This window comes from Trachurus japonicus, unplaced genomic scaffold (assembly GCF_045865225.1).
Source record: "Trachurus japonicus isolate A0001 unplaced genomic scaffold, Traja_1.0 AP030824.1".
NCBI classification, from domain to species: domain Eukaryota; kingdom Metazoa; phylum Chordata; class Actinopteri; order Carangiformes; family Carangidae; genus Trachurus; species Trachurus japonicus.
The window spans coordinates 216,823-230,630 of NW_028220957.1; the positions used below are offsets into that span (position 1 = coordinate 216,823).

Here is a 13,808-nt window from a genome sequence, read left to right on the forward strand (position 1 = left end):
CTTGTCAGGCATCGATTGGTCCTCGTGCTACGTCACCACATTCACGCGCATCCCTTGGCTGCACACACAGCCCTTCATGCCGTTCTCTCCCCTCATTGGATAACACTTGTATCCCACAAGGAAAATTTTCTCCTCGAGTTACAGCAGAGCAGAGTGACGGAGAGACTCGTGTTTAGGCTGAAATACTTCATGTAAGTGATTGCTGACGGAAAATAGGACTATTTAGGACTTATATTAACAAAAACATTCCACTGATATCTGCTTTAAGTGACGATTGCCTAGTGTGAGTGCGCCCTGAATTACGAGTAGTCCTAATTCCAGTTTGAGATATCTTCAACGTCATTTTGACTAGTCACAATTCCAGTTATAGATATCTACAACTTAATTTTGCCTAATCAAAACTTAATTGCAGATATCTGAGAAGGGACATGTAGATATCTTTAATTGAGGTGAACATCCACTCATCCGACTCATCCACCGCCTACAAACTATCCAGAACACCGGGCCGCCAGAATCATCACCCGTACCAAGTCCTCGGATCATATTACACCAGTCCTCATGCAACTTCACTGGCTGCCTGTTCATCAACGTATACGTTACAAGCTCCTTCTGCTAACGTTCAAAGCTCTCCATAACCAGGCCCCCCCATATCTCTCTAATTTGCTTCATCCTTATATCCCATCCTGTTCACTCCGTTCCTCATCTGCCGCCCTGCTTTCCACCCCCTCTTTCTCACTTACCACACTTGGTGCTCGGGCTTTTAGCTGTTCTGCACCTAGCCTCTGGAATTCACTCCCACTCGCTCCCACTACACATACGCACTCTGGACTCCATCGACACCCACCTCCCACCTCAAGACACACCTTTTTAAGTTATCCTACTCCCTATAACACTCTGTCCCCTAACCATTTTATCCACCTTATCTATTATTCTAGCCACACTGTATTTTCTTTGTATGTATTGTATTGTATTGTATTAATGTGCTACTGTATTTATAACTGTTTTTGTTTCTTGTTTCTGTCTCATTTCTTACATGTAAGGTGACCTTGGGTTTTTGAAAGGCGCCAACAAATAAAATGTATTATTATTACTATTATTATTAATATTATTATTATTATTAATTAAAGATATCTCAAACTGGAATTAGTACTAGTCGTAATTCAGTTACAGATATCTGTAATTCACATAGAGGATATCCGCAACTGAATTATAGATATCTGTAATGACAAACCCCATACACATGAATGGTAAAAGTGACTTCATTTGTCCTAGGAAGAACATAGTTGTGGATATCGGGAATATTCTTTTCGATGAGGCAAAACTGAATTACAGAAATCTGCAACACATATCCAGTCTGGCTTTTAAATGTTGAAATGGGTTGACATATGGAGAGTCTGTGAGCGATGGAAACTCCACATACACACAGCAAGAGATGAAGTGAAGACATAAAGCACAGAGTCAGATCTGAGCTCTCATAGGAGAACCTCAGAGAGGTGAGGAAGAATTAATCCACCTTTATTTTGAAAGGTGAAACTTCCTGTCACCTTCCAGTGACACAAGAAGATGAGTCCATGTGTGAATCAGTGAGCACAGAAAGCTGCATCAGTGTTGGCCACAGCAGAGCCATAAACAAGCAATAAACTATTAATGAGTAACAATGAAGGCTCCAGCTTCATCAACTGCTCCACCAGCACCAAGGCCAAAGTCCGTCTATGGGTCTGCTGATCAGATCCCAGATCAGTTACAGCAGGTAGAATAAGTGCAGCTCAATCAATCAATCAATCGATCAATCAATCAATCAATCAATCAATCAATCAATCAATCAATCAATCAATCAATCAATCAATCAACCAATCAATCAATCAATCAATTTGTTTATTTCGGGCATGTCATTTAAATCATCATCATCACACTTCATCTTAGTTCAAGTAATACAATACACATGGCCGACAGGGAAAGCAGGAGAAGCTAAAGCTGATCTAGTCCCGCCCCCATTACCCACAGAATAAAATCTTTATCATAATCTTTTCTTTTTGCTTTTTACATTTTGACATAACATGTTACAGCAGTAGGTAATATACAGAGCTGCAGTTTAGCTCTAGACAGTACATATAGATCACGTGTGTGTCTGCACAAGTGTCCATATTTGTCCGTCATGAGTGAACAACAGTCTCATCTTGTAGCTTGGCATGTCACAAAGTCACAGAATGGTCCAATCGACAGAGAGCAAAGTCCAGTGTACTTATTATTTGTTGGGATGGTGTGAGAGCCCTTTTATGCCATTTTTCTTTTATTCATCCGTCTCCTCTGCAGCTTTCGCCGCGCTTAACTTCGCCATATCCTCACGAGTTTTGGCTACGTCGCATTATTGCCACAAACTCACGAACTGCTGAGATGTCAGAGCGCATCCTCATGCTGACGTAGCAACAAAGATGAGCAAAGAGCAGGTGGGATTGTTGTCCTGGATGTCTTGACTCCAGAAGAGGTGAAGACACATGTCCATCCATCCAGTCTCCTGGTCTTTCCTGTAGCTCTTTACCAGTGCAACACAGCACTGTTCCAGTGGCTAATAGCAGGGCTGTCCCCTAGAACCACTGCTGCTTTGCCTTGGAGAGAAGAGAGCTTCACCTCAGCCCCGACTGCTTTCCCTTTGCCCCTGTCTGTCACTCATGCTTGTAGCACCCTATAATGTAATCATTTCCTGAAAATGTGATACAATTTGTACTTAACTCGATCGAAATCGAGTAGTAATGTATTACATCATCAGTAAAAATGTTATTACAATATCAGTCAGTCCATTATATTACATTATTGGTGGAGTTATTACATTATTGGGTTTTATTACATTTTCGATCGAGTTAAGTGCAAATTTTATTACATTTTGAGGAAATGATTCCATTATAGGGTGCTACGATGCTTTTAGCACATTTGAACATGTTGATGTGACTGATGAGTCATTTCAACCTCTGTCTCTGCCTCAGCTGACTTTTATTCCTAAACATCCTCTGGCTCAACTCCACTTTACTACACTCGTAGTACACTCTTTAATATACTTACTTAAAATAATATAATAAAATAAATTAAATAAATACTTTAATACACTAAAATGTGGACTAGAAGTATATACTGAGTACACTAGGAGTATATAGATGAGTGTACTAGTTGTATACTTGAAAGTACTTTTATAAACTTAAAATGTTCCAGTTTAGTCCAAAGAAGTATTAAATGAGTATACCTCCTAGTACGCTACAAGTACATGGTCCATAGTATACTTGCTATACTTGTACTTATACTCAAGCATACTTAATATTTTCAAGTGAAAATTAGTTTGAAACAAGTGAAAATGATCTAAAAACAAGTTGATTTTTAGGTGATGAGTCTTATTTTAAGTGGAAAGAGATTAGTTTTGACTAGAAATGAGACATTTTGACAAGAAATAAGACAGATATTCTAATTCTTGGAAAGATTGTGAGTTTTTGCAGTGTGCTGACCTCACCTGAAGTATCTGACAAACACACACACACACACACACACACACACACACACACACACACACACACACATTGGTTTAATATAATCTTAACGTGACACTCATGTGTTTGTGTGTGTCTGTTGTGTAACTGTGATAATCAACAGTTGACAGTGACAAACAGCTGGCGGCCATTTTGAGCGTTTCTGAGCTGCTACAGAGCGACGTCCAGTGGTGGACAGTAACAGAGTACATTTACTTGAGTACTGTACTTATAGCTACATACCCAGAGGATTTGTACTTTACTTGAGTATTAGATTTCTTTGGTACTTATTCAGAGGCGGTCCTGGCTAGTTTTACGCCCTGGGCGAAACCATCCCTTGGTGCCCCCCCCCCCCCCAAAAAAAAACCAACAAAAACCCACCAACGAACAAACACACAAATATATTATAATCAGTGTTGGGGGGGGGGGTCTTTTAAAATGTATTCCCCTACAGATTACTGATTACATGTCCCAAAATCTGTAATCTGTAATGCATTTCGATTATTCAAGTAAAGTAATACTAATAGTACTTTCTGGATTACTTTTAGCGTATTTCAAAATCACCTGCCTGAGCGCCTTTAACACTGAATTTGATCTTACACATGATCTTATAGGCTACCGTGGTTCCTTTAAATTAAATCATCAATAAATGTGTTGTCAAACCACAGTTTAATTTGTTATTGATCATCCAGCCATATTTAAATGATTTTTTTAAATAGCCAATCACATAAAATTATAGGCTTAGGCTATATTAAAACTGAGCAGCTTGACTACAGCCTCTGAACCTCTAAAAAAAATACACAATTTAAAATAGGTTTTGTCTGTGAGTGTAGGGCCAGCAACATGATGATATTTTGAATATAAAGTAATGACAGGAACCACTGTTCCATAAATGTGCTTAAACTCACGTCTCTGCTGAAGTCGGTGTGGTTTTGGAAACAGCGTGACGTTGCTGTTAAACCAGCTCATTATAAACATCACGACAGTCCAGGATTCTTTTTAACACATGATCCTGTCGCAGTTCATTCATGTTGTTTACCAGAGACCGGACATTGAAGAGGAAGAAGAGGAATATTGCTGGGCATCCCATAGCAACATTACCAAAATGAAGCCAACTTCAGGGCGAGGAGTTTAGCGCTTAACCCTCCTTTCTTTCCCCGCATGAGAGCACTCACCGACGTGAGACCTCAGCAGTCGCAAGTTGATCCCCCCCGCCCCCCTCCCCCCTCCCCCCTCCCCCCTCTGACACACACACAACCTGTAGTAGACCCAGTATATTGTGACGGTTTCGGTAGGAGTTTTAGTGGGGGGGTCTTTAGGGGGTGCCAACCAGGTCTCTCTCCTGGTAGTAAGATATGTTTTGTTTGTTTGTCAGTCTTTGTTTTGTCGTACCCACTGTTAATTTACTTCACCAAAAACCACACAAAGGAAATATATTTATATATATATAAAGATATAAATGTGTATATGTATGTAAATATATATTCCCTAAACCCCGAAAAACTAATAAACCAATAATAACCAACACTCAATGCAACACAAAATGTAACACAAAACAGCTGTATTGGCACAATATCAACAACAATACAACAGACAGCAACAATAGAGTTCGGTTTGTTTGCGCAGTTTACTCTGCAGTTTATTTTGAAAGTGAAAAAAAAACTCTTCTTCGTGAGAGAGAAAAAAGAACCACCGTTTCCGGGGAAACAAAAAACACCAGGCCGAGTAGGAAAAAAACTCTTTTGCGGAAGAGGGGGAAACAAAACACAACTACCTGGGAACAACAGTCAGTCGGTCAGTCAGTCTGTCTCCCCGAGGGGAATCCGTCTCCTGGAGGAGATCAAGCCAGGAGGGAAATCCAGGGGACAGCGTTGACACGGAAAGAGAGGAGAGGAGTGGAGTGCTTCCAGGGTCCGGTTCACGGAGGAGCGAGAGGGTGCGTTGCCGAGCAGGACGCTTTCGCTACGGACGAGGACGATGCGGCTCACTGTAGCAATTTAGCACGAGCACGAGCATGAGAGCTCCGACGCTGCTGCGACACACTCTGAGGACCCGAATGCCAGGTGAGGCGGATACATTTGTATTGGGCGCCATGACACCGCGGCGCAGCGGCAAATCAACGCCGGACAGCGCGCAGCTAGGGGCGGCTACGAGGGCGTGGACAGGCTGGCTGTCACACTCCTCCCCCCCTGAGGGAAGCCTGCACGTAGGAGGGCTTACTTTTTCCTTCCTCCCTCGTTCACAACGGAGGTGGGGAAACCAGGAAAATCCTCCTCGTCACTGTCCTGCTGGAAGATGTCCAGGAGTCGTTGACGCTGCTTCCTGTCCACCTCTTCAGCCAGGGGATAACAAGGCTTAAGTTGGGCCACATTAACAATGCGGAGGTCCTCTCCAGTGTCCTCCAGGACAACTTCAAAATTTAAAGGTCCAACCTTCCTGGTGACACGGTACGGGCCTTTCCAGCGAGGAGCCAATTTGGCAGTGAAGGACTTGTCAGCTCTCGAGTAAGGGTGAGTACGCAACCAAACACGATCATTTTCAGTGAGATTTCCTTCTCTTCTTCCTTTATCATAGTTTTGTTTTTGTCGTTTCCTCGCCTTTTCCAGGTTGCATTTCACGAGTTCCCGCAGCTCCGCAAGCTGGCTTGCTGTGGTGTAGGCAAGGGAGTCTGGACCACACAGCTGGGGACTCAGCTCAGCGTCCATGGGTCCCTTCAGACAACGGCTGAGGTTGAGCTCTGCAGGGGTAACTCCGGTTGCTTCGTGCACCGCGGAGTTTAGTGCGAAACGGAATTCAGGTAGATATCTGTCCCAACTTTTGTGCTTCTCCCCCACATAGGAAGCGATCATAGCTTTGAGGTTGCGGTTGATCCTTTCTGTCAGGTTCGTCTGCGGGTGGTAAGGTGAGGTCCTCTTCCGCTGGAGGTTCCATCGCTCACAGATGTCGTCGAAGACAGAGGACATGAACTGCGGGCCTTGGTCGGACAGGATGAAGGTGGGAACCCCCCAGCGAGTCAGGATCTCCTTCCGGAGAACCTGGGACACTGTCTCTGCAGTGGCTGTCCGAAGGGGAAACATTTCGACCCATCTGGTAAAGTAGTCCACAAACACAATAAGGTAGAGGTTGCCAGTGGAGCTCCGAGGAAAAGGGCCCATTAGGTCAACTCCGAGCATTTCCCAGGGTTCGTGCACCATGGTTTGCTGGAGTTTGCCTGGGGGTTTTCTGTTCTCAGGTTTGTGAAGCTGGCAGACCTGGCAACACCGCACATGATCCCTCACGTCCATACTCATCCTGGGCCAATACACCAGAGCTTGCAGCCTTTTGTAGGTTTTATATCTCCCAAGATGGCCAGACAGGGGGTCATTGTGGTAGTGTTGGAGTAGCTGTGGGCGGAGTGAAGAAGGGATGTATACTTGGTACAAGGTTTTGTGAGGTAACTGCACCACTCTATACACTTTATCCTCCAAAATTGTAAACTTGGTGGTCTGTGTTTCATGCACTTCTCCTGTGTCCGTGATTTTCTCATACAGGCGGTGGATATCAGTATCCTCCTGCTGGGCTTTCCAGATGGCCTCATCTGTAACCTGGAGGTGCTTGGTCGTATCCCTCTTGGAGCGCAGCACGACAGCACAGGTGGCAGGAGACTGTGGAAGAGCATCTACAGGGGCCCGGGATAGTGCGTCAGGGACGGTATTGTATTTTCCTTTACGATATTCCACAGTGAAGGAAAATTCCTGAAGCCGAAGGGCCCACCGGATCAGCCGAGTGCTGGGCTTGTTGGTTTTGAAAACCCAGACGAGGGAAGAGTGATCTGTCACCACGGTGAAATGTCTGCCATCCAAATAATACCGCCATTTCTCTAGGGCCCAGATCACAGCAAGACACTCCTGCTCGGTGGTGGAGTAATTCCTCTCCGCCTGATTTAAGGTCCGGCTGGCGAAGGCGATCACCTGTTCCGTCCCCAGTCCAGTCTGCTGAGCTAGAACAGCTCCCAACCCAATGTCACTTGCATCAGTATAGACGATAAAAGGGAGGGTGAAGTCAGGATGTCCCAGTACTGGGGGAGAAATCAGGAGTTTCTTCAGGGCCTCAAAAGCTGCCTGACATGAAGCAGTCCAGATGAACTTGGCTCCTTTCCGCTTAAGAGCATTGAGTGGCTCGGTCAGCTGGGAAAAATTTGGCACAAACCGATGATACCAACCCGCCATCCCAAGAAACCTTTGGAGCTCCTTGATGGTTTGTGGGATGGGGAAGTCTTGCACGGCTTGTGTCTTCTCAGCGTCCACTTCAACTCCAGCGGCGGAAACAACATGGCCAAGAAACTTCAGGGAGGTCCGGAAGAACTGACTCTTCTTCATGTTTACTGTGAGGTTAGCTTCTTTCAGCTTATCCAAAACAGCTTGCAGGTCATAACTGTGTTGTTCAAATGTCGTTGAATAAATGATGATATCATCCAGATATACAAAACAGATTTTCCCTCGTAGATCCGCCAGAACGAGCTCCATCAGCCGTTGAAAGGTTGCAGGGGCGTTTTTGAGCCCGAACGGCATCACCTTGAATTGATAAAGGCCAAAGGGGCAGACGAAGGCTGTCTTTTCCTTGCTGCTGAGTTCCATCTCCACCTGCCAGTAGCCACTGTTGAGGTCCAAGGTAGTGAAAACAACAGCTCCGGCCAGGGATTCCAAAATCTCTTGGATGTTGGGCAAAGGATAGGCGTCAGTCTGTGTGGCTGTGTTCAGCTTCCGGTAGTCGACGCAGAACCTTGGTTTTGGGTCGTTCTTTTTCGGCACCAAAACAACCGGAGCTCCATACGGTGAGATGGATGGCTCAATGATATCCTTCTCCAACATCTCCTCCACTTGTTCTTTAATGATTTGAAGTTTGGTTGGGGATACACGATAAGGTTTCTGTTTGATGGGCACGTCCTGTGTAAGATAAATTTTGTGTGTGAGCACGTTAGTACTGCCAAGTGCCGAGGTACAGACTTCAGAGTTTCTCTGTATTTGACACAACAACTGAATCTTTCCAAACTCATCCAGGGAAGCTCGGCTGATGGCGGTCTCCAGGAGGTCATGGCAAGGCGGCAGAGGTACCAGATCAACAGGAGCCACAGCAGAGAAAAAGGCAAGTTGAGATTGATGCTCTACATTTGGTCTTGCTGGGGAATCTCGCAGAAACTGATACTGGCGCTTCTTGTTAGTTTTAAACCAGTAGCGACTGTCAGAGACGTCAAACTGCAGGCCGGAGAAGTAAATGAAGTTGAGCCCGACTACTGCAGGAAAAGCGAGGCTGTGGACAGGCAGGATAACGCAGGGTAAGGTTATTGATTGAGTCTGGACGGTGAGAGTCATCTCACTCCATCCTAATGGCTGTCGTCCCTCTCCATCTGCCAGGTAGAGAGGTCCCCTCGTCCAGGGCTTCATCGCATCCTGTGGCCTTTTGACTCCTGCCCACACACTCTCATTAATGAGGGTGTAGGAGGAACCGGTGTCCAGGATGGCAGCTCCTTTCCAGGGTCCAATGCTCAATGGCACCATCAGCTGGCAGGGAAGAGTACTGTCAGGGGGAGATGTAGGGGTGGCTGCTGCAGAGTGAGTATGGGGGACAAGGGATCCGAGGGTGGCATGAGCTCCGTGATTATATGAGGGTTTGTCTGATTGCTGCTGCTGGGGTCTAGGGGAAGACGAAGCTCTGTTTTGGTTAAACTGGGGACAAGAGGCTGGGGCGTGGCTTCCTCTACAGCGCCAACAGTAAACTTGGGGGGGTCGGTTATGGCTGGGCTGGTTCTGTCTCCCAGGGTTCTCTCTGGAAGGGGGCGGTACAGTGGGGTCAGATGCAGCAGGTTTTGATGGGGGTTTCTTTAATGCTTTCCTCTGTTCATACTGCAGCTGGTTCTCCCGGTCCTTTTCGAGTTGCTGACCCAGACGGACAAGCTCATCCACGGAGGTGACTCGGCTGCTCCTCAGCTGACTGGCAAGCTGTGGGTTTAGATTCTTCAAAATTAACTTAATGATTTCGTCCTCTTCAATGTGGGGTTTCCAGCGCTTACACAGGGCCTGGTACATGTATGCAAAGTCCCGAACACTTTCTCCTTCAGTCTGAACTCTGTTGCGCACTCTTTCGGCTAACTCGTCTTCATAATTTTCCGACAGAAATGCAGCCCGGAATTGCACCTGAAAACCTCCCCAGGTCTGGACTTTGAGGCGGGCTACATCCCACCAGTCCCTCGCAGTCCCATGGAGCACGTTCCTCAGAGTGGCAATGAGCTCCTCATCAGTGAGGGGGTTAAGGGCCAAGAAATCCTCACATCGCTCCAGGTACTGAAGGGGATCTGAGGGGTCGTTCAATCCTCCAAATGTAGGGAATTGTAATCTGACAGGACATGGTCCCACAAACCTGCTCTTTGTTTCTCCTTGTATGCTGGATCCACCAGGCGACTCAAAATCTACCGCCTGCAAGTCTGGATGAGCAGTGGAGTGTAGTCGGTGTCGGACTGATGGGAGCTGGGGGGCCGGTGGCTGGGTCTGAACACTGGCATGCTCAAAGGAGGTGGAAATTTTAATTGCAGTCACCTCCTCTGTCAGGGCTTTCATGGTGTCCTTGCAGCAGGATAGCTCCCCCTGCAGGTGAGTGATGGCGTCTGCCACAGGGGTGAAAGTGGAATGAAGATCCTTTAGCAGTTCTGTGTAATGATGTTTTAACCTCCAACCAAGAGCTGCATTGAATTGTGCCCGCATGTACTCAAACTGTTGGTCCATGTGCTTGAAAACGTTAACCTGTTGCTCATGTATCAGATCAGTTAGGGTTTCTGTTGCTCGTTCAGCATTTGTGTTGATTTGTGCTGACATTTGTTTCACGTTTTCCCTTAGCTCCTGCTGGTGGCGACGTCCATCCTCTGTCAGCTGTTTCAGCTGCTGCTGAATCCCAGAATCAGAGGCTTGGGCCAGAGGGGGAATGACAGTGCGGTCCAAGTTTTGGGGAATTAAAAGCGTTGCGAGGTCAGGTTGTACGGTGAGGTCCATGTCCAGCAAAGAATGGGACGTGAGGGGCAACTCCTGAGCAGCGTTGGGCTCCAGGGAGCCATCTATTTCAGGCAAGATGTGGTAGTGAGTGGCCATTTTGTTTCCTTTGTTCTCCTTTTGTTCACAATAAATCCTCTCCACACTTGACACAGTTGCTTTTGTGTGTTTATTTGCTTTTGGGTTGGTTGCTCCTTTAAGCACAAGGTTCTCCCTTTTTTTTTTTGTTGTTGTTTGGTTTGGTTTTGGTTTATTTTGAGGGTCCCATCTGGGGTGCCACTTTTTTATGTGACGGTTTCGGTAGGAGTTTTAGTGGGGGGGTCTTTAGGGGGTGCCAACCAGGTCTCTCTCCTGGTCAGTGGCGTGCACAGGGGGGGGGCAGGGGGGGCGGTCGCCCCCCCTCGTGGCCCAATTGTTGAAAAACGCGTGCTAAAGTGCCCCCTGGGAGCCAAAACGCGCGTTAAAGTGCCCTCTTGGAAGCCAAAACACGTGCTAAAGTGTCCTCATGGGGGCCAAAACGTGTGCTAAAGTGCCCTCTAGGAGCCAAAACGTGTGCTAAAGTGCCCTCTAGGAGCCACAACGTGTGCTAAAGTGCCCTCTAGGAGCTGAAACGCGTGCTTAAGTGCCCTCTTGGGAGCCAAAACGTGTGCTTAAGTGCCCTCTAGGAGCTGAAACGCGTGCTTAAGTGCCCTCTTGGGAGCCAAAACGCGTGCTTAAGTGCCCTCTAGGAGCCAAAACGTGTGCTAAAGTGCCCTCATGGTAGCCAAAACGTGTACTAAAGTGCCCTCTAGGAGCCAAAACACATGTTAAAGTGCCCTCTTGGAAGCCAAAACACATGTTAAAGTGCCCTCTTGGGAGCCAAAACACATATTAAAGTGCCCTCTTGGGAGCCAAAACACGTGTTAAAACGTCAACGTTTTTTAGTCTTAAGGCATTCATATTATAAAACAGGCCAAATCAACGTTAAAAAAGGCCAAATTTTCCAAACACACCATGTCGCTACAGTCTCACTCTTGTCATTTTCTGAAACTTGGCAGCCCTGAAAGTGCCCTCTAGGAGCCAAAACGTGTGCTAAAGTGGCCTCTTGGGAGCTAAAACACATGTTAAAGTGCCCCCTTGGAAGCCAAAATGCATACTAAAGTGCTCTCTAGGAGCCAAAACGTGTGCTAAAGTGCCCTCTTGGGGGCCAAAACACGTGTTAAAACAGGCCAAATCGACGTTTTTTTAGTCTTAAGGTATCGATATTAAAACAGGCCAAATCGATGTTAAAAAAGGCCAAATTTTTTTCGCCGCCGACCTGTGGTCGCCGGCCAAACGCACCTTGTTGCTACAGTCTCACTCTTGTCATTTTCTGAAACTTGGCAGCCCTGAAAGTGCCCTCAAGGAGCCACATCTAGGAGCCAAAACATGTGCTAAAGTGGCCTCTTGGGAGCTAAAACACGTGTTAAAGTGCCCTCAGGGAAGCCAAGACGCGTGCTAAAGTGCCTTCTTCAGTGGCGAGGACGCGCTATTATGTGCCCTTTTTTTCCTTTTCGCCCCTGCCCTTCAAAAAGTCTGTGCACGCCACTGCTCCTGGTAGTAAGATATGTTTTGTTTGTTTGTCAGTCTTTGTTTTGTCGTACCCACTGTTAATTTACTTCACCAAAAACCACACAAAGGAAATATATTTATATATATATAAAGATATAAATGTGTATATGTATATAAATATATATTCCCTAAACCCCGAAAAACTAATAAACCAATAATAACCAACACTCAATGCAACACAAAATGTAACACAAAACAGCTGTATTGGCACAATATCAACAACAATACAACAGACAGCAACAATAGAGTTCGGTTTGTTTGCGCAGTTTACTCTGCAGTTTATTTTGAAAGGGAAAAAAAAACTCTTCTTCGTGAGAGAGAAAAAATAACCACCGTTTCCGGGGAAACAAAAAACACCAGGCCGAGTAGGAAAAAAACTCTTTTGCGGAAGAGGGGGAAACAAAACAAAACTACCTGGGAACAACAGTCAGTCGGTCAGTCAGTCTGTCTCCCCGAGGGGAATCCGTCTCCTGGAGGAGATCAAGCCAGGAGGGAAATCCAGGGGACAGCGTTGACACGGAAAGAGAGGAGAGGAGTGGAGTGCTTCCAGGGTCCGGTTCACGGAGGAGCGAGAGGGTGCGTTGCCGAGCAGGACGCTTTCGCTACGGACGAGGACGATGCGGCTCACTGTAGCAATTTAGCACGAGCACGAGCATGAGAGCTCCGACGCTGCTGCGACACACTCTGAGGACCCGAATGCCAGGTGAGGCGGATACATTTGTATTGGGCGCCATGACACCGCGGCGCAGCGGCAAATCAACGCCGGACAGCGCGCAGCTAGGGGCGGCTACGAGGGCGTGGACAGGCTGGCTGTCACAATATGTAGTAGACCTATGACTCTCAGCAGCAAGTTGACGTGACATAGGGGCGCCCCAGCGACCACTCCACTAACTTGACGGCGATTTTTGTTTTGTCTTTTTTTTTTTTTTTTTGGAGAGCACTCGTGCGCCCTCACAAAGATTACGCCCTGGGCGGTCACCCATATTGCCCATAGCTAAAACCGGCCCTGTACTTATTACTCTACTTGAATACATTTCCAAGACAAATATTAGTACTTTTACTGGAGTTAATTAGTAGGAAGGCTGAAAAGTACTGGTTACTTTCAGGTCTTTTTCTAAAATCCTATTGGACACAAGCTGTGTTTGTCTGTGAAGGAAACCCTAACCCCTAAAAGCAGCACATCAGTGCAGCTGAGCAGCAAAGAGTTCATTCTCACTAACAAGAGTTAAAAGCTCCTTACATTCATTTACAAACTATTAGAGTCATTCACTGATGTGGACAATAAGACATTTACTCTGACTCTGACTTTGACTTACAGTACATTTAAAAGCATGTACTTTTGGATACTTAAGTACCTTTAAAAGCAAGTACTTTTGTACTCTTACTGCAGTAACATGTGGACTGAGCTACTTTTACTTGTAACGGAGTACATGTTGACCAGTAGTATGTGTATTTGTATTAGAGTACTCTGTCTATGTCAGAGCTTTGTGTGGTGCAGTTCAACAGGTGCAGGTGAGATTCTGCCTAATGTGACGTCAGCGCCCCCTACTGTCATAAACCTGCACCTGCATCACAGAGCAAAGGATTCTGGGTAATGGTCCCATCAACAGAGGATTTGCTTTGAGGTGAAGAGTGAGAAGAACTCTGTAAAGAAGAAGAAAATGAGCTGATGATGAGTGTCGTTCTT

The 13,808-nt window shown here is 46.1% G+C and overlaps 1 protein-coding gene and 1 long non-coding RNA gene across 2 annotated transcripts in view; one reads left to right on the forward strand and one right to left on the reverse strand.

The window, feature by feature from the left end:
- LOC146959974 (uncharacterized) overlaps positions 1-13,808 on the reverse strand; it is a 146,661-nt gene that overhangs the window by 26,921 nt on the left and 105,932 nt on the right. The window lies entirely within an intron of this gene.
- On the forward strand, positions 8,662-10,515 carry LOC146959976 (uncharacterized). Its single transcript, XR_015035550.1, has 4 exons — positions 8,662-9,103; positions 9,401-9,829; positions 9,946-10,138; positions 10,382-10,515. It is a non-coding gene; the product is annotated as an uncharacterized LOC146959976 (long non-coding RNA).